A 27,451-nucleotide genomic window follows, 5' to 3' on the forward strand; every position below is an offset into this window, starting at 1 on the left:
GGCACCAGTAGCCAGGAAATTAAAATAGAAGTATTGCCATGGGAAAGTGTGCTTTTAGGGACATCTCCAAAGTACTCAATAGCAATGGCATCTCTCTGGAGACTAAGGTGCATCTGATACAGGCCATAGTCTTTGCAGTCACTTGTTATGCATCAGAGAGTTGGAAAATGACTAGAGAGGATAGAAGGAGAATTGGTGCCTTTGGGCTGTGGTGCTGGAGAAGAGTATTGGATATACCATGAACTAACTGCAAAGAAACCAAACAGGTTCAACCTGAAGAGGATTAAACCAGGCTGCTCCTTGGAGGCCAATGAGTCTGAAACTTCATCTGACATACTTTGGACGTGTTTCAAGGAGGGACCAGTCCTTGGAGAAGGGTATCATGTTTGAGAGGGTGGGGACAGCGCAGGAGAGGAAGACCTTCTTTGAGGTGGATTGATAAAGTAACTGGGGTAATGGGGGTAGCTGTGTTGGAGACAGTGAGATTGGCACAGAATAGAGCAGGGTTTAGGGCTGTTGTACACAGGTCACTATGAGTTGCAGGCAACTCGACGTGACATCACAAGAACAACAACAAATGTATGTTTAGTTTCTCTGGTGACTTTGTGGTAAGGAGTTACATGCTAACCCCAAAGCAAGCAGTTCAAATCAATCAGCTGCCCCTTTTGAGGAAAAAAGGCAAATCTTTGATGTGATTTGTTGCTTTGTTATTAGGTGCCGTTCAGTTGAGGACGACTCGTAGTGACCCTATGAACAAAAGATCTGAAACCAGCCCTGTCCTGCACCATCCTCACACTTCCTGACACACATAAGCCCATTACAGCACTCACCCTGTCAATCAACCTGGTTGAGGGTCTTCCTCTTCTTCACCACGCCTCCATCAACCCCAGCATCATGTCCCTCTCCACCATGTGATTTACCGCCTCTGAGAAAGTTACTGGAGGGTCTGTTATGAGTTAATTCTGATTCAATAGCACATAACAACAACAACATTATCCCTATGATCCTTGATAATTTTAGTCAGGGATCCTTTAAAATTTTTTTTTTTGCTGTTAGAATGAAGTCCTGGTAGTTGAAACTGTGCAAACAATTGCTTACTGTTCAGAATTTATGTATGTGTATGTATGTATATATTTATTTTAAAAGCTCTTCAGAATTGAAACAAATATGATCTATTTACATATAAAGAGAGCTCTGATGATAAGGAATTGTGCTGCCATTCCAAGCACGTGGTTCTAATCCATCAGGTGCTCCACAGGAGAAAAATGAACAACCTTCTCGTGTCTGATTTACTGCCTCTGACACTCTGCTGCACCATCAGCTATGAGGTAGTTCTGACTTGATGGTACTCAGCAACAACAATTTGCATATAATAGTTTGAGAAATCTGCTATTTTCTGTTACAAAATGTCCCTTAAAACATTTCATTCACAGTGACCTTTAAACTCAAGTTGAAATAATTTAGTTCTTATTAAAAAGAAAATTTACAAAATAAATAAAAGCAAAAATGCCATTAAACCCCCAGCCACTTTGGAGTTCCTTTAGAAAGAAAGGCTGGCTAAGAAACCAGTTTGGTTATGAAGCTGCTGGTCTGCACATGCAAAGCAAATAATTATTATATTAAAAATTACAGTTTCTAAAACATTTGTTTCTCATCTGGCATCAAATAGTTTAATTGCAAGTTGTTTTATGTCATTTTCTCTTGGGGATAGGCTTTCAAAAAGATACACAGGAGGTTCATATGTACACACATCTCATTATTTCTCAGTAGGATTCATGTTTGTGCCACCTACTTGTGATTGGAAATGCATCCTCTAATCGTCTTTGATTCAAGCTTGTGCTGGGATATTCTAACAATATAATTCTTATTTTGTTTCATGGTTCTGTAGGCTGTTTCAAAATGAGATTCCAAATTGCCAAAAAAGCAAACCACCCAACCAAAACCCCTTAATGACTCTCAACAGTTTCTTTGACATATTTAAGCAAAATATTCTGTTTCCTTCAACAAAAAGGCACAAAATTTTGGGTTTGGGTTCGAATTACATTTGGCCAGCAGCTGTTTATAAAATTGAGCAGCAGACAGTGCAATAAAAACAGATTATATGTGGATTCCATTTCTTTCCTGGACAGCCTGTCTTGTAAATATTTGCTTTTGCTATCAGTGAAAGAGATGAGAGCATAGCCTCTTTCCACAATTTGGAAGTGACTTATCAAAACTGTGTAACAATCATACAGGGGGCCCTCACAAAAGGCCCCATTGATTTCTTTGGTATTGCCTTGTAAAACACTGTAAATATTGACAAATGTGTATTTGGTGTTAAAACAATCTTATTTAGGCCCTCTTTTTATAAAGGTGTGCTGGACAAAAGGAGAAATTAGCTCTGCTTCAGGCTTACCTGGCTGTAGGTCTCTGACTTTTGACATTGTTTAAACAACATCTAAGTTGAAATATAGTCTATTATGCAAATATGCATAATGCCATGATTCTTGAGGGGAAAAAATAATGGGGGATTTTTGAATTACAGGCAAGGGCAGCAACACAATCACATTTCCTGGGACATTCTCATTACAGTTAAAGCATGTCCGTGGCTTCCTGTTGTTCTTGGGGTTTAGTTCTTAACAGCATATACCAGGCCTGGGAGAACTGGCCCCTTCCCAGCTCTCCCCATTCATCTCCCAAGGTGCTCTGCCTGCTTCTTGGCCTCCACCCACACAGACTTCCTTTTGGTTTCTTCTATCTGCCTTGCCTACTTCACAGATGGGACTACCAAACTGGCTGCTTCCTTTACCTGGAAGACTTTCTATGCTTTATCCTCTATGAATTGGCTCCCTGACCTCCTTTCTCTATTAAGCCCGCTTCCATCTTACTGTCTTGGTGAAGTCTACCAGCATATTCCCTTTATTTTACCATGTATGCCTTTGTTATCTGACTTAGCACTATTGTAGCATGGGTTCCAGTTCCAGTTGCTGTGGACTAGATCCAGTGTGTGTTATATTAGGACTAGCTTTCATAGATTTTTTTTTTTCCAATGACTGTTATCATGAGGTTGTCAAGCTGTCTTCTGAAATGTTCCTGAGTATTCATAAAGCATCTACCTTTCAGTTAGGACTTGAATGTATCAGTCATTTTGCACCACCCAGAAAATATTTTATAATGTATTGACAATCAGAAGCTCTATTTGTTTTTGATAACCAAGGTAATATATCAACAGCATGTCTAGTTCAGAGAAAACTCAAACTCACTGCCATCAAATCAATTTTGACTTATAGATATCCTTCTTTAAGTGTTCCAAGTTTTAAATCTTTTTAGGAAGAAATAGCTCATCCTTTTCAGCCAAGCCACTGGTGGTTTCAAGCCAATAAAGAAACTTGGCCTTTGGGTTTGTAGTGCAACTTGCTATGGACTATGACGCCAGAGATTCATTTGCATGCAATAGATTCCCAAATATTTGCTGAATGAATTTATTTTCTTACAAAATGTTAAAAGGACTTGAAGAATTTACTGAAGAAGATCAAAGACTACAGTTTTCAGTATGTATTACATCTCAACAACAAGAAGACAAAAATCTTCACTACTGGATCAATAGGCAACATCAAGATAAATGGAGAAAAGATTGAAGTTGCCAACAATTTTGTTTTAGTTGAATCCACCATCAACAGCCATTTGAGCAGCACTCAGGAACTCAAGACATGTTGCATTGGGAAAATTGGTTGTTAAGTACATTTCCAAAGTACTTAAGATTCAAGAGTGTCTGATACAAGCCATGGTATTTTCAATTGCTTCATATATACTTGAAAGTTGAACCTTGAATAAGGCATACTGAAGAAAAATTGATGTCTTTGAATTGTGATGTTGGCAAAAAGGTTTGAATGTCTCAGAAGATCAAACAAGTTTGTCTTGGAAGAAGTGCAACAATGGAGCTCCTTGGAAGCAAGGATGGTGAAACTTTGTCTCATATACTTTGGATATGTTGGTCAGGAGGGCCAGCTTTGGAAAAAGGAATCATGCTGGGAAAGTGGAGAGCCAGAGAAAGAGATAAATACCCTCAACAAGATGGACTGACAAAGTGACTCTAACAATGGGCTTGGGCAAGTGGGAGATCATGAGTTTGGAGCAGAATCAGGAAAGGTTCAGACCTATTGTTCACAGGGACACTATGAGTCATGGGTGACTCAGTGGCTCTTAGCAATTCTATTATTATTCTCTTCTAGACATAACCAGTAAGTTCAACAAAATAAACTTTAAGCTGACCATATTCTTGCAAAAACGGATTATATAAATTTATTGTTGCTTCTATACTCAAAAAACCTCTCACTACCATTGACTTGGAACTGACTCATTACTGACCCTCTAATGGGTTTTCAGAGGCTTTAAGTTATATCAGAGGAGTTTGCTCATCTTTCTCAGAGCTACTGGTGAATTTGAACCTCCAGAGAGCCACTGTCTTTGAATTAGCTGCTCAGCTTCCTGTGAATTATGCCACCAGAATCACAGCCTGTATTTTTTATTATGTTTGCTATGTAGGACACACAAGAACTATGTATTACTGATATATGGTCATCATAAGTTAGAATTAAATCTATGAGAATGTGTTTATGATATACTGTCTAAGATAGTATGCAAAAATAAATATTTTCCCATTCTACTCCAACATTCCATTTTGTATAAAATAATGATAAACAACCCTTTACAAAAATCATTTCCCCTCAAAGTAATCTGGCAAACAATGACACTATAGCAGCAGGAAATGTAGCATCATTTTATGGGCTTTGCTTTCAACTCTCTAGGCAGCTATATTCTGCTAAATCCTTGGTGCCTCCACCAGCTAGAAGCCAATGATAATGACCCAGTGCTGTGCAAATGCTATCAGAAAAGTTCTGTCAATCCACTTTTCCTAAGTACTTACCTTGGTTAGTTAGCAAAGGCCATCTATTTAAAAGAAATAAATAAAGTGAAATGAAGCACTAATGCAAGGATCTAATCAAGGGGAGAGAGATTACCTAAGTAATTGTTACTTAGGAAAGGACTCTTTCTGTTCTGGTTTAGAGTGGACTTGCATTTGCACATGTCACCCTGTCAGTTTTCCTTATTATTGTCACTGCAGTTATCAGCATGGTTCATGCATATCTATCTTATCTCTTACCTCCCTCCCCCTGTTTTATCCATTTGGAACCAGTCCCCAGGAGCTCTGACCCCAGCAGTGGCTGAGTGACTGCTTCTCTGAAACCAGCTGGCTATAATCAAGAGAACAAAACAGGAGCTCCTTGCCTTTCTCACTTGAGAGATGGCTCTTGGAAATGTCTCAACTCCCAATTCCCAGGTTTTGTAAAACTCTGATGTTAAAGCAGCCAATCACAGATGCAGAGATAAGATTGTCTGTCAAAAGTGTTTGCAAATGTAAACTTGGCAGATAAATTTTATTGGAAAGCAAACATTGTTGTAGTTGTTCATTGTCCATGGATTCTTAGGACCACCATGTGCATGCAAAACAGAGCTACTTTAGAATGAAGGCATAAATTGATATTTGTACACCAATGTTCATGGCAGCATTATTCATCATCACAAGAACATGAAAACAGCGAAAATGTCCAACCACAAATGAATGGATTGAGAAATTATGGTACATTCACACAATGGAATACTACGCAGCATGCAGAAGCAATAACTTTGTAAATAATTACCTAACTTGGAAGGGACTGGAGAACGTTATGCTGAGTGAACTAACTCAGTCCCACAAGGATAAATATTATTTAAAACCATTATTGTAGAATGAGTATAAGGATCCAAGAGGGATGGGAAAGGGTGGAAGCAGAGGGATTGAGGGGGAAGGGAGGATTAATCATCAGGTTGTAAAGTTTGATGAGAGAAGGGTGAGGAAAATGGAAAGAATTTGTTCTTAAAAACAATGTATTCAAATTTTTTAAAATAAACTAGTAGAAAATTAAAAAAAAAAAAGAGCTACTTTAGAGCATTTCAGAAGCTCTGTCTTCTGAGGTGCCTTAGGGTGAATTCAAACCAACAACCATTTGGCTAGTAATCAGGCGTTAAATGATTTGTGGCATGGAGTGACTCCTAAGCAATCTTAGACTCTTTAATTTTGTTTTCTTAGTAAGACAGACTTTCTAATTTTTTTAGACAAAAGTAAAATGGATTGTCATTGTATCACATAGAACTTCAAAGTTGGATCATTCTTTTATGCTCTGACTTAATTTTTCTCTTGCTTCTGTGCTTGTAGGAAATAGTAACAAAGCTGTTTGTAGGTTTAGCAAATTTCAAGATGGCCACTCATCTAAATTAGAGCTTGGCATGTTTCCAATTTGAATAGAGTCCTCTCTTTCTTCATATAATAACAAATGCAAACCCAAAACAGTTTTGGTCTTGAGTTTGCATTCCATCTATCTTCTTTGAAATATTAAAACATCTGGTTTTAAGGGGGAAAAATCAACTTCAACATGTTTGGAGAGAAAAAGGCAGCCCACAAAATAAATCAGGGTCAAGTGTTGTTATTTCACGCATAATTATAAAGCAGTCCAATTTATTAGTAAATCTTGCATCATGCTTACTTATAGCCACAACCATTCCAATTGTTCTTAGACTCACACTGGAAAGTGGGCTAAATTATAGGGTTTGGAAAAATAAGGGACCAACTGTCATGGCAAAAATACCATGTGGTCTTGTCATACCTTGCTTCCCCAAGTTTTCCATCTTGCTAGTGAAATAATGTCTTTGTTTAGTTTATTTGCCCAATTAATTCATGAATTTTTACCAACAGTTACTTGGAAACAAAAAGACGCCCACAATAAATTATTGGAAAGAAAATGCTTGCTAGTTTAATTGAAGAGCAGATGGCTGGCTCAAAGGGTCTCCTTACTGTGTTTCAATAGCACAGCAAGGAAGAGGGGGACAGGTTGCAGTGGCCCTGTTAAGTTAACACAAACAATTTGGAGGAGGGTGGAGCTCAGAATTTTGACAAAGCCAACTACTTTGAGACTTTTAAAGAGTTCACACAGTCTCTTCAGTCTCTCTTTTCAAGTAAAAAGAATGATAGAGATTTTTAAAGGATTTTTCAATAGAACACAGACCCTAGCTATAATCATAAGAGTGAAAACTTTTCAGATAGGACATGAGGATTTAAAGTAAAGTCAGCCTCATTCTTTATGATCCCACCTATTCCTTGCAAAATGATTAACAATTTTTAGCAATGTTTTAGGAGGACAAGGAAATGCTCAATTATTCACCAATTAACTGCTTCTCTAAAAAACTCACAAGCTCAGTTTTTGCATTCAGTGAAACAGCTTCACCTCTGATTACTTTAAGCCATTTTATTCATATGCTTTCGCCAAACTACCCAGAGGAATTATTAAAGACCAACACCAAACAGACGGGATTTCTTAATTATGAAACTTAACAGACTGAAGCCAAACCAAATCCATCCATTTCACATCTGTGATGTGTCAAATGCGATAACAGTTATCCATGGTGGACAGTGTTTGGTGAAGTGCCCCGATTAAAAAGCCTTGGAAGCAGGCGTAGCATCCATTTCTGAAGTAAATTGCCTCCGGAAAAACCTATGAACTTGTAGGAACAATGAAAGTTCTACAAGTGTTCCAGTCTTTTGTTCGTAGGGTTGCTATGAGTCATCCACAACTTGACGGCACTTAACAATAAAACCAACATATGTAAGTTGACAACAAAGGAGGAAGACCAAAGAACTGATATCTTGCACTGTAGTGCTCACTGTAGTGAGGAATATCGGATATACTATGGACTTTAAAACACCCCCCCACACACACACAAAAAAAGTCATTTTGGAAGAAGTAGAGCCAGAAAACTCCTTAAAGACAAAGACAGTGAGATTTTGTTTCATATACTTGGACATAGTTTCAAGTGTGGCCAGTCCCTACAGAAGGGACAAGGTGACATAATCAGCAAAAAAAGAAAAATATCCTCAACAAGAGCAACGTAGTAGCTTCAACAATGAGCTCAAGCAGAGTGGCAATTTGGAGGATGAAGCAGGAAGGTATTTCATTCTACTATGTATAAGAACAAGCCCTAGTCTATGGTATGGAGAGAATGCCAAATACATCCAGAAATGCACAATCTGGAGAGAATAAAATTGATGAATTGGATCTTTTAAAGATTAAATCTCTTTGCTTGTTACATTTTCCAACAGAGTGAAAAGAAAACCTACTGACTGGGAAAAAAGCATTTGGCAACACCATTTCATTCTCATATCAAAAGTTTACAGAATCCTAGAGGGCCTCTACAAGAAAAAGACTGATAACCCAATTACAAAATGGGCAAAAGAAGTGGGAAGACTTTTAACACAGAAAGATATTTAGATGGCCTGCAGACACACAAAGAAATGCTCAAAATCACTGGCAATAAGAGAGATGCAAATCAAAACCACAATGAGGTATTAACTAAGCCCAATAACAGTAGCAAAGTTTAACAGGACAGCAAATAATTAATGTTGGAGAGGATGTGGAGAGATAGGAACTCTTAAACACTGTTGGCAGGATTGTAAACTGGTACAACTACTCTGGAAGGCAGTTTGGAGATACCTCAAAAAGCTGAACATAACAAAGAGTTGGAAACAACTGAAGTGTCTATCAACAAATGAATGGATAAAGAAGCTCTGGTATATTCAAACAACAGAATACTATGCTGCATTGAAAAACAAGGAACTTATGAAATATTATTCAAAATGGGCAACCCTGTAGGACATTATGCTGAGTGAAATATCTCAGTCACAAAAGGACAAATACTGCATAATGCCACTGTTGTAGAACGGGACTGACATCAGGGTTGGGGTAAGACTTAAAAAAATTGGATAAATTGTGTATACACCGTTTAAATAGATGAGAGAGAGAACAGTTTAAAAAAGGTATATGATTGGGTATTATGGTTATGACAAGAGTCCAGAATGAAGGTTGCATGGTGGAGTGTACTGGGGGAGGGGGCGGGGGGGATTGTATATCAATGAAGGAATTTTTCCTTTACTTTTCAAAGAGAAGAGCGAACTGGAAGGGAGCGGTAGGCAGGGAAAAAAATGCAACAATGAATGAATGGAAATCCAAAAATCTCTGTAAATGTTCATTAAAATTAATAAAATAAAATTAAAAATAAACCTGACATAGAAATTCCATGTGACCCAGCTATTCCTTTGCTTGGAATATACCCCAAGAAAATGAGAACTGAGGCACAAATAGAGACTTGTACACCAATGTTCATAATTTACCATCCCACGAACATGTAAATATCCCAAATGTCCAACTACAATCGAATGGATTGAGAAATTATGCTACATTCGCAGGATGGGAATACTACACAGCATATAGAATGATTTTGTAAATCACCACATAACTTGGGAGGAACTAGAAAGCCTTATGCTAAGAAAATTCAGTCCCATACAGACAGATACTATAGAAGACCATTATTGGAGAAATAGAAAGATAACTAGTAAAATGTGTATGTGAAAAACAATGTATACAGACTTTGAAAATAAACCAGTATAAAATAAAAATTTGTTAAAAAACAAAACCAAAAAAACCCCAAGGCACAGGAATTAAACACACACACACACACACACACACACACACACACACACACACACGAAGAATAGGCCCGACAATACCAAGCAACAACAAGCTCAATGCAGTTAAGTTGAATTAATACTTGATAATCTCCTGTGTTACAGAGCAACTGCTCCAGAGGAATTTCTTAAGTGAAATCTTTATGGAAGTTCATGGCCAATCCTTTCTTCCACAGCATTAATGAGTGGATTTCAAACAAAATCCTATTTTTTTTGTATATGTGCTGCCGAAGTGAGCACCAAAATCATATTTTTAAATAAAATTTATATTTTATATTGGTTTACTTGTGAAGTCCATATACGTTGTTTTTTTTCACACTGGATCTTTTCCATTTCCTCTTCTCACCTCTCCATCCACCCATCAAATTGTGTGACCCTGTGATTAAATCCCACCCCATACCCCATCCTCAGCTCCTTACCTCTCTGCACTCACCCTCCCACCTTGGATCTGCATACACATTCTATAATAATGGTCTTATACCGTATTTGTCATTTTGAGACTGAGTTAGTTCACTTAGCATAATGCTTTCCAGTCCCTCCCAAGTTAGGTAGTGATTCACAAAATCCTTACTCCTGAATGCTGCATAGTATTCCATCCTATGAATGTAGCATAATTTCTCAATACATTCGATTGTAGTTGGGCATTTGGGATGTTTACATGTTCTTGAGATGGTGAATAAATATATTATGAACATTTGTGTACAAGTCTCCATTTGCATCTTAGTTCTCATTTTCTCAAGATATTTTCAAGCAGTAGAATAGCTGGGTCATATGGAATTTCAATGTTTACCTTTTTGAGGAAAGGCCAAAATGCCTTCCATAATGGTTGTACCATTTTACAATACCACCAACAATGTATAAGACTTCTTATCTCTTCCACATTCTCTCCAACATTTATTACTTGCTATCCTGTTAAACTTTGTCACTACTACCGGGGTTTAAAGATTTGCATCTATCTTATGGCCAGTGATTTTGAGCATTTCTTCATGTTTCTGTTGGCCACTTAAATATTGTCCTCTGTGAAAAGTCTTCCCATATCTTTTGCCCATTTTGTAATTGTGTTAGCAGTCTTTTTCTAGTAGAGGCCTTATAGGATTCTATAAATTTTGATATAAGACCCTTGTTTGAAATGCCAACAATCAACATAATTTTTCTTAAAAAATTCACTGCCATCAAATTGGTTGCAACTCATAGTGGCCCTCCATTTGGTTCATAAGCTATAATTAATAGTAAGAGAAGACTGCTCATCTTTCTCCCACAGAGTTGGTGGATACAGATGGAGAGATAGCATTTTTGTAGTTAGAAATTGACCAAATATGCAACCAGGATGCACTAGTAATAATGGGTGGACTGGAATTCAAAAGTTGGGAATGGAGAAGAAGGATCAGTAGTCAATAAACATAGACTTGGAGACAGATATGAAGTTGGATAACCTATACTAGTCAGCAGAAGCTAAGTTTTGTGTTTTATCTTCTGTTGAAGATGAAAATAATTGTTTAACTATTTTATTTCACTATTTTCCCTTCTATCATTAATAAATATTTAAAAGATGTGAAAAAAAACCCAAGTCTGTCTTAGACAAAACACAACAAGGATGTACTTTCTAGAGACAAGAGTAGTGACATTTCTTTTCACGCACTTTAGGCATGTCATAAAGAGCAACCAGTCCTTGCAAAAAAGGCATCACTCTGGGAAAGATAGGAAATCACAGAAGAAGAGGAAGGACCCCAAAGATCAATTGATATAATGACTTTAACAATGAACTTGATCAGAACCGGGATAGTGAGGATGGTGCAAGACAAAGTGAGGTTCAAATCTGCTGTTTATAGAGTAACTGAGTTATAACGAACTGGATGACACCTAACAATATAACAAAACTTCAGCAAGGTATAATGTTTCCCTCTAAATTATTTACTGTTGTCTGATAATTAACTATGAAGACAAATTGTATGCATGCAGGTAAAGACAGGTGAGTTTAATTCTAAATGTCATATTGTTGGAGTTAGGTGCCCATTGACTCTAATAAGACTCATAGCAACTCTTGAACAACAGATTGAAATTTAGCCCTATCCTACCCGAGGATAGGAAATATTATTGTTTGGATTAATCTTTAACTTTATGGAGATGGTCATATTAATTGATTTCCTCATCATGCAGGGAATGTCTCTAAATAATATATTATTTTATATTAAGTTATTGTCTCCATACCTTTTTAATCTAGATGCAAAACAGATCATTCAGGAGGCTGGGCTTTAGGAGGAGGAATGAGGCATCAGGATTGGTGATTACTTGCTGAAACTGAAGAGGAGCTGAAGTGCTTGCTGTACAATATCAAGGACAGTAGTCTTCAATATGGTTTGAAACTCAGCATCAAGAAAATGAAGATTTTCATCTCTGGGTCAATTGGAAGCACCATGAAAGATGGAGAAAAGAGAGAGGTTGTTAACAATTTTAGCTTTCTTGGTTCCACAATCAAAATTATTGGCACCAGCAGTCAGGAAATCAAAAGATGAATTGCACTGGGAAAATCTGTGATCAAGGACCTCTTCAGAGTACTGAGAAGCAAAAACAATGTATATGAACTTCTTAAGTAAACCAGTATAAAATAAAAATTTTATATTAAAAAAAAAAAGATGTAAGCCTAGAGACTAAAGTGCTCCTGATTGAAGCCATGGTGTTTACAATTACTTGCTATGCGTCTGAGAGCTGGACAATGACAGAGGATAATAGAAGAAGGAACAAGCCTTTGAGTTGTGGTGCTGGAGAAGAGTATAATGAACACACCATAGACTGCCAAGAGAACAAACAGGTCTGTCTTAAAGGGGGTGAAACCAAGTTTCTCTTTGGAGGTTAGGATTTTGAAGTTCCATCTCATATACTTTGGGACTGATTCTTTGAAAATGACATCGTGCTCAGAAGTTTCGGAGGAACAGTTCAGGAGAAGATGATCCTGGAGGAGTTTGACTGACACAATAACTGGGGTATTGGAGATAGGTGTGTAGTAGTCAGTGAGACTGGCTCAGGATAGGGCAGACTCCAGAGCTATTTTACATAGGCTTGATATAAGTCACTGGAGATTTGAAGGCACATACCTGTTCACTCCAATGACGATGACTAAGAGAGAGCTATGTTGGCCTAGTGGAAGGAAGCTATGCTACCAAGCCGAAGGTGGGTGATTGTCATCTGTGGCACTCGGCCAGGTTCAAATTGTCTTCCTGTCAAACATTCTTCTAGGTGGTATAGCACTGGTCTGTGCGTTGCTGTACAGAGGTAACTCGTGGTTGCTGTGACGCTGAAGCCTGTGACAGTGATGTGCCAATCGTGTAATGGGCACCCATGGCGGACAGTGTTGGCTGGAGCTTCCCATCTAAATCAAGCCTGGAAGCAGGAGCGGCATCCACTTCCAAAATGGCTTGCCTCTGGAAGCTCTATGTACGAACAGTGCTCAGGCTGTTCGTTCATAGGGTCACTATGAGTCGTTTACGACTCGACGGGATTAAACAACAACAACAACATATTCACTCGAGAGCTTTGGTAGCCTAGTGGCAAGAATCTACACTGCAATCCCGAAGGCACAGGTCTGAATCCACCAGCTCCTCCATAAAAGAAAAATGGGCAATCTTCTCTTTGCGATTAACTGCCTCTGAAAATCTGCTGGAAGGTCAGCTATGGGTGGGATCCTACTCAGTGGTACATAACAACACAACCACTTTATCTACTCACTAGTTGGATTTTACAATTACATAACATTTAAGTCTAAAAAGTTAACATCAACAAGTATGAAATAAGGAATGCCATTAAGCTGTTGTTGTGTTTTGCAGAGTCAGAATTAACCTACAGCTGATACTCCAGTGGATTTTCAAAGGCAGTAAATCACAAGGGAGGAGATTTCCTACCATTCTTTCAAGGAACAGCTGGTGGACTTGAACCATATGCCTTATAGTTGGCACTGAAATTCCTTATCCTAAGGCACCAAAGAGCTCCCTAAATCATTATTTCCTTCCAGATTGGTACATGATTAAACTGTTTCTATTATAACATTTGGAAAAGATGGAATTTCTATTTTAGTAATCTTTAGATAACTACACACTAACTGAGGCACCCTGAGGGCATACATCTTCTACACTCAAGGTTGGTGGTTCAAATCTGAGGGAGAAAAATGTGGCATTCTGCTTCTATAGAAATTGTAGCCTTGGAAACCCTACAGGACAGTTCTACTCTGTTCTATAGTGTTGCTTTGTGTTGGTTTGACTTGCTAGCAATGGTTTTGGGTTTTACATAATTACAAAAAAGGATCTCCACATCTTTTAGGATCATCTACTATATCCTTTGGTTGAGAGCTCTAAAAATTAATCATTGACTTATCTCAATTCTACACCCTGCCATTCTTTGGAGGGAGCTGTAATGGCTAGTCCGTACGGAGTTGGGCTGCTAACCCTCTCTAGCGTTTTGAATCTTCTAGCAGCTCCTGAAAAAAAGGGTAAATCTTCTCAAACAATTAATGGCCTTAGAAATCTGCTGGAGAACCAGGCAAGAGTCTGTTCCGGCTTTATAGCAATGGGTTTTATTTATTTAATTGTAATAACAAAGCTGAACATAAAAATTCCATATGACCCAGTTATTCCACTGCTTGGAATATACCCTGAGAAAATGAGAACTTAGGCTCAAACGAAGACTTGTACACCAATCTTCATAGCAGCATTATTTACCATTGCAAGAACATGGAAATAGCCCAGATGTCCAACTACAAACAAATGGATTGAGGTGCTGTGGTACATTCATACAATGGGATTCTAGGCAGCATGTAGAAGCAATAATTTAGTAAATTATTACTTCGGAGGGGTTAGAGAGTATTATGCTGAGTGAACTAATTAAGTTTCATAAGGACAAACACTGTGTTAAACTATTATCGTAGAATGAGTATGAGGATCCAAGGGGAAATAGAAAGGTGTTAATCATAGGGCTGCACAATTCGATGGGTGAGTGAGGGGAAGGAAATAGGAAGGATCTTTTGTGAAAAACAATGTATTCAAGCTTTGTATATAAATCAGAATAAAATAAAAAAGGTATTCAAATTAGTGATCTGTTTGCCGCACAGCCTAGGTTTTCTATTACTCTTCTCCAATATCAACATGAACTTTATCTATGAGGCACTTCAGTTATTCTACGGTATTGATGCTTTCTTTTGTGGTTCACAGCACTATCATATTTCAGAAACAACTGAATGGCACTTAACAATAACAACAAATTAGATATGCTACACTTGAATTTCATCAAAATTCCAAATTGCTTTTAAATTATTGAATTCTATATTTAACTCCACGTTCAGAGTTTTGGTTTCCATTTCTTCCAATTTTTTCTTCCTGTTTTTTCTTTCTACTAAGGTTTTTCTTCTTCAAACTGATGATGAAGAGCAATGATGTTAATTTGGGGATTAAAGTGTGCCTGATTCAGGGTTGATCTTTCCAGTCACTTGCTATTCATCTGAGAACGGGACAATGAATAAGGATAACAGAAGAAAAATTGATGTCTTCTAATTGTGGTGTTGAAGAAGAGCCTTAGTTGTCAAAAGAATGAATATATCTTGGAAAAAGGGCAGTCAGAGTGCTTCTTGAAGGCAAGGATACCAAAGCATCACCCTACATATTTTGGGCATGTTAGGAGGAGAGGCCATTCCTTGGAAAGAGATATTAGGCCTGGAAATGTGGAGAGGTGGTGAAAGAGAGGAAGACTCCCAATGAAGTGGATTGAAAGTGACTGCTCAAGTGTACTAGAGGTGACAAGGATGGTACAGGATAGGGTAGGATTCAGGTCTGTTCATAGCGTTGCTGTGAGTCGTCCTCGACTCAATGCCACTTAACAACACTACCACTACCACTACCGCCACAAGAGCAACAATAAGATCTTTCTAGGCACATTTAGTGACTTGCTGGTAAGGAATTGTCCTGCCAACCAAAAGTCGTAAGTCTTGAATCCCCAACATGCTCTAGCTGAGAAAGAGGGATAATCTCCTTCCACACAATTACTACCTCTGAAAACCAATGAGAGTCAACGATGAGTCAGTTCTGATTCAGTTGGCACATAATAATAACACAGCAAGGCCTTTCTGGGGAAATATGGGGACTTTTTCATCCCTTAACTCCTAATGTCTCTGTTCTTACCTCCACTTCCTTCTTTATTCAGCTTGGATGCACTATAACTAACTTATTGCCATTGACTTGCAACTGACTTGGAGATTACTCTTGACTGGGTTTTTCGAGGCTGTAAATAACATGGAAGGAGATTGGGCATCTTTCTCCTAGGGAGCGGCAGATCAATTTGAATCTCATGCCTTTGAATTGGCAATACAACTCCTTACTGACTAGGCCACCAATTACGATATATATATATATATATATATTTAAAATTTATTCACTTGATGTTTTATCATGTATCATGAGAAAAGGCTCAATGCTGGATCAATCTAATTGGAAAAATCCTGGGTCAAGGATATTACATAACTAGTGAAAATCAACTGGACTTGAAGATTTTAGGTGCTGTTAAGTGTGAGTAGTAGCGACTCTGAACAACATTTCGAAACATTTCCCTATATCCCACCATCCGCACAACCCCCACCACGGTCAAGCCCATTATTACTGTCACTGTAGGTTTTCCTCTCTTTAATTAACCCTCTACTTTTCCAAACATGATATCCTGCCCACATGAGACGCCAGGGTCTGGAGCCTCCTGCAAACATACCCAAAGTATGTGAGTATACCATTCTTGCATATAAGGAATATCTTGGTTGTACTTCCTCCAACAAAGACTTATTAGTTCTTTAGGAAGTGCAGGGGGTGTTTAGTACATAATCTTTCAGGAAAGATGCATACCTAGAATACAGCACATACAGTATGTCAGTACTAGGCAGTGGAGGCACAGAAAAAGAATTTACTTGTCCATGGTCAGAATCCGCTGGCTACTCCATGGGAGAAGGGTAGGCCATCTTCTTCCATGCAATTTACTGCCTCAGAAAACCTGCAGGAGGGTCGGTTCCTACTCAATGGCAAACGATAGCAACAATGATCAAATAGTTGTTGTTATTATGTGCCATCAAGTGGACTACAATTTATAGTGACTCCATGAAAAAACAGATCTGAGCCTTGTCCTTTTCTGCTTCATCTTCAGTATCTCTGATATGTTTGAGGCCATTTTTCGGTACTATGTTAATCCGCCTTGTTGGGATTCTTTCTCTTTTGTATTGACCCTGTACCTTTCCCAGCATTATGTTGTTTTTTGTTTTTTTTTTCCCCCAGGCACTGGCCCCTTTTGACAAAACGCCCAAAGTATGTGAAATTTCAACCTCTTTTCTTCTAAGGAGCACAGTGGTTGCAATTATACAATAAGTTTGTTTGTTCTTTTTGGCAGTTCGTAGAACATTCAATACTGTTTGCCAAAAATGCAATTCAAAGGCACCAACTCTTCTTTGGTCTTTCTCTTTTGTTGTCCAATTTTGACATGCATATGAAGCAATGGTAAATGTCATGGCATTTGTCAGACACCTTAGTCTTTAAACTGATGTTTTTGAAGATAGGTACTCCTATATATCCCTGCCTCTGATTTAGCTTGTCTCTCTTAAAGGGCTCAATAATGTTCTCTGTATCCTTATTTGGCTGTCTATTACTTTCTACAATAGTGTTTTCTAATCTGTATACTTGTTTAACCTCTACTCTTCCTCCTCTCTTGGTCTCAACAGATACTCTTGTCTCAGATGTTGTAAGCCATCATAAAGGACTCAACTATATCATGTTGACTATTCTATATCAGCTGTATTAATACTTCTGTCTACCTGTGCTCTATAACTCCTTTCTCTCCTGATTACTTTTCAATTACAAATAAACTGTAACTAATTTTATAATTATATAACTTAGAATTATAAATTTATATATACAATGTAATTTAAATATGACATAATTATGGAAATATATAGAAATAATATTAAATAACTTATAACTGTATCCTTTTGTGTCATCAAGTCAGAATCAACCCATAGCTGACCTTCCAGCAGGTTTTCAGAGGCAGGTAATCACACGGGAAGATTACTGTTCATCCTTCTCCTGTGGAACAGCTGGTGGATTTGAACCGTGTTAGCTAGGCCACCAGAGCTCCCTAATTTCTAACTATATAAGTTATAAATAGAATTATAAATTTGTATATAAGTTATAATTTAGATCTACTAGTTATATCATTGAGATATACTAGAAAGAAAGAATTCTTATAAAGAAATAATTTAGGTAATATTATAAATAAATAATATTATATATAAATTTTACTTCCTCTCCATAGTCTCTTCACTTAATACGTATCTTTCCTCTAATTCATAGTTCAACTAATTCAACAGGTTTTATACTCTTTTGTCTTTACATCTAACCTCTGCTTACTTATACTTGAATTTTGATAACTTAGTTTTCCTTTCTAGGACTTTGTTGAGCTTATTCTGGCTAAACTTGCAAATTTATGTTTTCATATTAAAGTCAATTAATAGTTTTTATTCTATATTGTATATTTATAATATTGGACATTATACACTTATGTAGTAATGTTTTATTTTCTAGATTTTTTTTAAAGCTCATACTATCTTTATTTTGGGGAGGGTGGAGGGAAAGTGCCAGAGAAGATCCTTGATGAGCTGGATTTAATCAGTGACTGGGTTAATGGGGTTGATGTGTCAGAGACAATAAGTTTGGCACAAGAATAGAGCAGGGTTCAAAGCTATTGTGCAAAGGGTTGTTATGAGTCGCAAGTGACTCAACGGCACATAACAACAGTAACAACATTCTCCTACTATTTCTCTTAGTTCTTCAACTACTATATGTTTCTTTCTTTTGAAGGCTCTTTAAAGTACCTTCTTAGCAAAATTTGGGCTTTATTTGGTCTCAACTTTGACCTTTTTTACTTAATACAATAATTTTGATGTCATCTATATTCCAATAATTCTCAACTTACATCATCATTCTCTAACCTTCTGTTAAACTCTAGTCTTACATAATTAAGTATTGGATTCTGTCTACAATGTCCTAATAAGTGGTTACCCAATTCTTATTTGGATGAGAGCTGTATCTCAACTAGTTAACTTAAATAATCTTCTAATGGCTTCTTTGCCTCCAGATTTGGTTATCTCTTTTCTAGACTCTAGTCAAGATGATATTTTTACACACAGAACATTTCCCAAACCTTGTTGGAAATATTCCTGAGGCTTTTCGTTGCACTCAAGGTAATTTACTAAGACTTAAAGGTTTTCTATGACTTCATTTCAACCTAGCGCCATTGCTCATTAGTTTTCCCTCAAATTCCATGTTTTACCTGTATTTCACTTTTCTTGATTGAACGTCATATCCTACCAGGCCATTTTATACTTTATTTATTTTTATTTTTTTACATGAAGCATTTTTCTGACCTGCTTCCACTTGCCTACCGAGTTTTTCCTTCAGGAAATCTTCCTGATCACTCAAATGAGGTAGGTGATAATGCTATGTGGTCCAGAGAAACTTAAAGTTCCCCTTTTCAGTACTTATCACCTTCTCTTGTGCTCTCTTTTAAACAAATTTCTTCTCGAGAAGAAGAACTGTATATCTTGGCCACCATCATATCTTACCTTTGCTCACAGTTTCTGGGACATAAATACTCCGTTAAGGCTAATTCAATGAATGAGTATATTTCCAGCTGTGGGAAATCTGATACAAGACTGGAGGGAGCAATGGAAGACATGAAAATGAAAACTTTTAAGAAGAGACAGTTACAGAAACAGTCTTTGTCAAAATAAAAATCAGTTTCTTTTCTGGGATTTCCCGCCCCCTGCCCAAGATTTTGTTTTACTTAAAGACCTTATATTGAAAGTGAATTCCTGGGTAATATAAACAATGTCTTCAGTAACTAATCAAAAGGTTGGAAGTTTAAGTCGACACAGAGGTGCTCTGGAAGAAAACCTGGAGAACTATGTCTGAAAAATAAGAAATGTTGAAAACCTTCTGTGACACTGTTTTGCCTTATTCTGACACATATATGGTTTTGTTGAGTACAAATCAACTTGACAACAATGGGCAAATGTTAATCACTGGAAAAAGGAAATGACCCTAATATTCATCTAGGACCTCTAATAGAATATAGTATTCTTCTACATAAAATTTAGGAGATCTCTGAAAGTTCTTGCCTTTCCATTGTACAACAGATTACTAACTCAATTTTTAACTGTTCTATAGGCCACAAATATTAGAGCGCTGGTGGCCTAATAGGTAAAAAATGGCACTGCCAGTCCATAGGCAAGTGGTTTGAATCCACTGGCTGCTCCTTGAGATAAAGATGAAAACTTTTCTCCCATGAGATTTACAGCCTCTGAAAACCTGCTGAAGAGTCAGTTATGAGTTAGGTTCAGCTTGATGACACATAAGCACAACAACTTTTCTTGAGCATGTTTACCTTTTTCATGTATTTAATGTAATAAGAATATATTTAAATTTAGCTCCATTTTCTACCTTCTAAGGACTCAAGTAAGTTAAGAGTATTGTTTCCTGGTCTCCGATGACACCTTTTTTCCAATTCCTTTTTCGATAACTATTCTAAATCATAACATGTCTTCTTCTTCAAATACTTATATCATACCTTTCTCTGTGTCTTTCAATTTCTTCCTCTGAATAGAGAGGGTGGAACATGTGTTTGAAAGAGTTTTATCCCTAACACAATCCATGTGACCTCCATGTCTTCTAAAATGATTTCTTGGGGGAATGCTTGTGATTGCGAGGATCACATGTAATTTCCTGCTGAGCTGTTTAGCATGTGCAAATTACCATTTGACCTCCATAGTGACATATTTGTCATAGCAATTTTCACTTCTAGTGAAACAAGTTAAACTGCCTTAGTAAAAGTGATTTTAAGCAGTAATTCTTCATATGAAACCTTTCACACAGATCTGCCACTATGTGTTTTACAGATTGATACCTGGGCTTCAGATATTTCTTTTCATGTTGTTTTTAATAAGAAGCACAATATTTCCATAACTCATATTTGGAATGGTTCCTGGTTTTGGAAGCAGATTATTAAAACTGAGCATATGGAGGTCTTAAAGTAGAACCTTATGGGGGAAAAACAGTTGATCAAGTCTATTTTGCAGCATTGAAAAATTAAATGCTTAAAAAATCTTGGTAAAGCAGGCTTATTCTTTAGAACTTTTTAACATCCTGATTTTGTAAACTATTTGTGTTAGAAAAGTTAAAAACTACATTGATATCTCATCTGACATGATTACTTTTAAAGAATTATATTCAATCCTTTCTTTTTTTTTAAGTTGGCCATATTTAGGACAGTCAAAGGTTTATGTTTTATGTTTTTCTTTTTAAGGGAATCATAAAAATGAAGTTAAATATCCAATGATTGACTTTACAGAGAAGTATTATAGAAAAAGATAAAAGCATCAGTGGTAGAATTCTTGTCTTTCATATAATGAGGCTTCGCCTCATGTACTTTGGATATGTTGCTAGGAGGGGCTTTTCCTTGGAGAGGAACATGATATTGGGAAGGATGGAGGGTTGACAAAGGAGCTGTCAAAACCAAGGTAGATTAGAAAGAAATACTTGGTAGTATGTTTTAAAAAATGAACCAGTGCAAACCCTGTGCACTTCACAATGGTCTGATATGAAAATAACGAGGTGGATGGTGAGAGACTAGGCAGTGTTATCTTTCATTGTACTAAGCTTGAAACTGACTCAATAGCAATGGAAAACAACAAATATCAGAGTAAATATAAAGTAATATAACAAAACTCTGATTGAAATAGAATTTATTTCAGCATCATTCCAAAATTTGTTTCTGAATCAAATTTTATCACATCCACTCATATGCCTTTCCTTTCTTATGACTTGGATATTTTCTTAAGGGAATATGATCAGAAATGTTGTTAATATTTAGTGTGCATTATGAGTCCTTTTTACCAAATTTCATTTAGTAAAAAATGTCAGCCCTCAGTTACATGTTTGTTGTCCAAAGACAAACAGGATACAACTTTTTAAACAATCTATCAGAATGAAATGAAAGCATATCAACAAAATTATTACAGCAGTGTATGAGACATGTTGTTGTTGTTATGTGCCGTTGAGTCGCCTGCGACTCATAGCGACCCTATGAGACATACTCTCCTAGAAATGTGTTTAAGGTGCAATGGGAATACTGAACTAATTAGCCATTTATTAGATGACTACAGATAGATATAAAGGCATATATAAAATCCGTTAAGATTATACTTGTTCTACCTATGGTCAACTGATTTTTGACAAGGAGATGAAGTCAGTTAAGTGGGGAAACGACAGCCTTTTAAAAAAATGGTGTTGGCAAAATTGGAACTATCTGCAGAAGACTCAAACAAGATCCACACCTCACTCCATATGCAAAAACTAAACCTAGGTGGATTATGGACCTAGAAATAAAACCAAGAACTATAAACTTCATTAAAGAAAAACTTGGAAGAACTCTAGAAGTCCTAATTCACAACATAAACAGTCTTCCAAGTATCCTGAAAAATGTACAACCAGGAGAAAATAAAAATAGATGAATGGGACCTTCTAAGAATCAAATCCCTATGCACATCCAAAAACTTCTCCCACAGGGTAAAAACGGAAGCCACAGACTGCAAAAAAAGTGTTTGGCAATGCCATGTAGATAAGGGAGTTATATCTAGAATTTATAAAATACTTAAGCACCACAGCATAAAGGTAAATAATCCAATTGAAAAAATGGGCACAGGATGTGAACAGACACCACCACAGAAGACATTCAGATGACCAACAAGCACATGAAGAAATGTTCCAAACCCATAGCTCTGAGAGAGGTGCAAATCAAAACAACTATGAGATATCATCTCACCCCAGTCAGAATAGCAAAATTTAACAAAACAGCAAGCAACAAATGTTGGCAGGGTTGTGGGGAGACTGGAACCCTTATTCACTGTTGGTGGGAGTATAAAATGGTGCAACCATTGTGAAAGGTGGTATGGCGCTTTATTAAAAAGTTGCAAAAAGATACCATTTGACCCAGCAATTCCACTACTGTGAATATATCCCACAGAGACCGTAACTCCCACCCAAGCAGATATATGTACACCCATGTTTATAGTGGCTTTGTTCACAATGTCAAGGAGTTGGAAGCAACCTAAGTGCCCATCAACAAACGAATGGATAGAGAAGCTGTGGTATATTTACACAATGGAATACTATACTACTTCGAAAATCAAGGAACTCATGCCATATTACTCAAATTGGGTGACCCTGTAGGACATTATGCTGAGTGAAATATCTCACAAAAGGACAAATACTGCATAGGACCACTGTTGTAAAGCAGGACTGACATCAGGGTTTCAGGGAGACTCAGAAAGATGGGATAAATAATGTATAGTGTATTGAAACAGTTGAGGGAGAAAACTGTTTAAAAGGACTATGTGATTAGGTATTATTGTCATGACAGGAGTCCAGAATGAAGGTTGCATAGTGGAGTGGACTTGGGGGGAGGGATTGCCTAAGAATGAAATAATTTTTCTTTTACTTTTCAAAGAGAAGAGTGATTTGGGGGGATGGAGAGGTGGACAGGGAGAAAAGTGCAACAATGCATGAATTTAGATCCTCAGTCTCTCTAAACTTTCATTAAAATTAATAAAAAGAATAAAAAAGGAATCACTGTTAAAAAAGAAAAAAAATTATACTTGTTAAAAGCATTGGGCTTAGCTTGGTACAATTAGATTTCAAGATCCATGTGGGAAAGTGGGAAATGATTCTGGAAATACAAGCAGGTCATATTCTTATAGCCAGTGGAAAATATTCACAGTGTTAAACAGAGAAACATTACAGTCAAATTTGCTTTCAAAAAAGATGCCTCTACCAGTACCATGTGATTGGATTGAATGATGGTCAAACTGTGTCAAGGACTAGGATCCTGTTGTACTCCAAAACGACAAAGGATTTTATCATCATGCACTAACAATAGAAAGATGTAAAATATGTGGGAGAGTTTAGAGGAAATCATAATTTATATGCTTGAATGATTATTTTAAAAAAAATCAGAATTTTTATAAAAGGAAGAAACAACAGATAAGGTTTTTGGTTTTCTGAATCTGGCAACTAGATTTATCTTAGTGTTTCTAACAAGAAACTTGGGAAAATAAGAAAATTATTTCAACTTTTATTTGTTGATTTAAAAAAAACAAATTGGACAGCCACATACAATAAACTACTAAAAGTATAAACCTAAAGAACAAAGAGAAATAAAAAGAACAAAGAGAAATAAAATCTAAGGACTACTTATATACTTGTATGTAGAAGAAAACTCACTCATTGCTGTCAAGTTTGAATCACTTAATAAAACACCATTAATAAAGGTAAAACTATCCAAGTTGTGAAGACCATGTTATGGGTTACCAATTAGATGTTCCATTTTTATTCATAGCATATTTTGAGTAGACCTTTTTGTTACTTTTCTTTGCTGGAGAAGAAAACTGTAAATTTTTAAGATACCAATTGACATATTTCAGCTAACAGATGCTGCCCTAGATGTGCTCACCAATTTGTGCCAAGAAATCTGGAGAACAACCACTTGGCCAACTGACTAGAAGAGATGTATATGTGTTCCTGTTCCAAAGAAAAGTGATCCCACAGAGTGTGGAAACTATCAAACAGTATCATTAATATCTCATGCAAGCAAGATTTTACTGACGACTATCCTAAAACAACTGGAACAGCACATCAACAGAGAACTACCAGAAGCTCAGGCTGGGTTTAGACGGGGTCATGGTACTAGGGATATTGTATCTAATGTTCGATGGATCTTGGCTGAAAGCAAGGAGTAGCAGAGGAATATCTATCTTTGTTTCATTGATTACACAAAGGCATTTGACTGTGTGGATCATAACAAACTGTGACTAACTCAGAAGAATGGGAATCCCAGAACCCTTGATTGTGCTGCTGTGAAACCTATACTAGGACCAGAAGGCAGTCATCAGAACAGAGCAAGGAAACACTGCATGATTCAAAATTGGGAAGGGTGTATGCCAGGGCTGTATCCTGTCTCCATACCTTTTCAATCTTTGTGCAGAACAGGTTATCTGGGAGGCTGGACTCTATGAGGAGAAATATGGCATCAGGTTTGGAGGAAGAATCATCAACAAGCTGTGGTATGCAGATGACACAACCCTGCTCGCTGAAACTGAGGAGAACCTGAAGTACTTGCTGTGGAAGGTCAGAGACTGCAGTCTTCAGTATGGATTGAGGCTCAATATCAAGAAAACAAAGATTCCCACCACTGGGCCAATTGGCAGCATCATAAGGGATGGTGAAGAGATTGAGATTGTTTGCTGTTTTGGTTTGCTTGGATCCACAGTCAACACTCTTGGCACCAGGAGCCAGGAAATTAAAAGACGTATTGTGATGGAAAAGTCTGTGGTTAGAGACCTCTCTAAAGTGCTGAAGTGCAAAGACATCAGTATGGAAACTAAGGTGCGCCTGATACATGCCATAGTCTTTGCAATCACTACTTACGCAGCAGAGAGCTGGACAATGACTAGGGATGATAGAAGGAGAATTGATGCCTTTGAGCTGTGGTGTTGGAGTATTGAATATACCATGGACTGGTAGGAAAACAAACAGACATCCTGGAAAGCGTGAATCCAGGCTGCTCCTTGGAGGCAAGCATTTGGAAGTCTTGACATACTTTGGATATGTTGCAAGGAGGAACTAGTCCTTGGATATCATGCTTGGGAGAGTGGAGGGACAGCACCGGAGAGAAAGACCCTCAATGAGATGGATTGATTCAGTGATTGGGGTAATGGGGGTAGGTATGTTGGAAATGGTGAGATTGGCACAGGATAGGGCAGAGTTTAGGGCTGTTATACATAGGGTCGTTCTGAGTTGCAGCCAATTAGTAATTACTTTTAAAATTTTAATTAGTAATTACTTTTAAAAGTTTATTAAAAATACCCATGATGTCAAAACCACAATCTAAAAAGTTATGTCAAAAGAATTCTTTTAAGAGCAATATTATAATATTTTGCCCAAGGATGAAAAAGTGAGAAGGTTATAAAATCATAGGAAATTTCCACATTTAAGGGCTAAGCAAATGAGAAGTAGCAAAAGTGTGGAGGCAGAAGATGGAGTTAGACTCTTAGAGGAAGAGTAGACAGAAAATGATATAATGAAAGTAACAAAAAAACCCCAAAACCAAAAAAAACCCACAACCCTACACACTAAAAAAAAATGGCCTGTGTGTCAGAGTAGAATGATGATTATAAAGTTTCCAATGGCTGAATTGTCATCAGTCTTTCCTTCTGAGATACTTCTGATAGTGACAATCCTTTAACCTTTGGCTATCAGCAGAACATCCTGACCATTTGAATTACCCAAGGATTTTATCATGAAAATAGAGAGAGGGAGATTTGTGAAAGAAATCTAGCTAACAAGAATTTGACAAATAGGAAGCTGTGATAGCCTTCAAACAACTCATCTCAATGTTACGGGGTAATAACCAACTCATAGCTGACCCTTGAGTAGGTTTGTAGAGAATATAAATCACAGAGGAAGAGATTGCTCATCTTTCTCCCATGGAGCACCTGGTGGGTTCAAGCCACTTCACCTGCCTTTGGGCTGGTAGTGAAACTCCCTACCAACTAGGCCACCAGAATTTTTAATGTTAATCTTGCAAAATATCAACTATTGTCAGTTTGTGGGATAAAGAGTAATGAACTGAGGGAATGAAAGCAAGAACAATGCCTAAGAATAATTGCCAAAAATTTAATGAAAACACAATGCCTATTATGGTAGTAATGTTTTTTTGTGTTTTTTATCATGGTAAGGGCTTTTTATTTTTTTCCTTGAGAAAGAATGAAATATTCAAGAATGAAAATATTCAAAAATGAAAATATCCAAGGTATTGGAAAAGAAGTTAGCTGAGAGGAAAAGTTTGAGCATAAATATAAAGTTTATGAATTTTTATAAAGTAGGAAGAACTGTGATTCTTACTCTTGTAGAGGAACTGGTCATGGGAGGAAGAAATCACATTCTGACCTCTAAGGTCAGAAAAATAGTAAAATACGGATGCTAAAATAGGTAGGCTTACTATATGCGTAGGGAGCTCTGGAAGTCTAGAGGTAAGAAGCTGTGCTGCAACCACCAGGTCTTGCAGTTGGAATCCACCAGCTGTTTGACAAAAGAAGACTGGGCAATCTCATCGCTAGTGGTTAAATGCCTCTGAAAACCTGCCAGAGGGTTAGCTATGGGTCAATTCCAACTCGATGATGCATAACGAGAACAACTGTAGGTGTATATATAGAGAGGATGGTGACCTAGTGGAAAGAAACTGTGCTGCAACCCCAAAGTCAAGTGGTTTGAATCCACCGGTTGCCCGGCAGAACGTACGAATTACTGCCTCTGAATACCTACTGGAAAGTCAGCTAGGGGTCAGTTCCGATGCTCCAGTACACAACAACAATAGGGAAGATTTGATGAAATTCTGAATTTTATTTTACATGCAGACACATTTTCTCATGGAACTCCAAATTGATGAAGTTATTGGTTGAAGTGAAGTGGGTAAAGATGAGACAATAGATACAGTACTTATGTTTTAAAAAAAAAAAAAGTATGTTTGTAGATGTGTACCCTGAGGAGTGAGAGTCTTTTAAATTCAAAAGCAAATCTGCTGACATTCATTCTGATCTCATGATGATGCCGACGCCATGTTGCGGAGTGGAAGTGCTCTCCATTGTTAGGTGTTCTAAAACTACAACCTGATGGAAGTAAATCATAAAGTCTTTCTTTCTGTGCTTCAGGGTTTATTCAAAGAGCTGAAGTTTCA

Source organism: Elephantulus edwardii, unplaced genomic scaffold (genome assembly GCF_000299155.1).
Source record: "Elephantulus edwardii isolate Elephantulus edwardi_28Jun2011 unplaced genomic scaffold, EleEdw1.0 scaffold00043, whole genome shotgun sequence".
Lineage (NCBI taxonomy): Eukaryota > Metazoa > Chordata > Mammalia > Macroscelidea > Macroscelididae > Elephantulus > Elephantulus edwardii.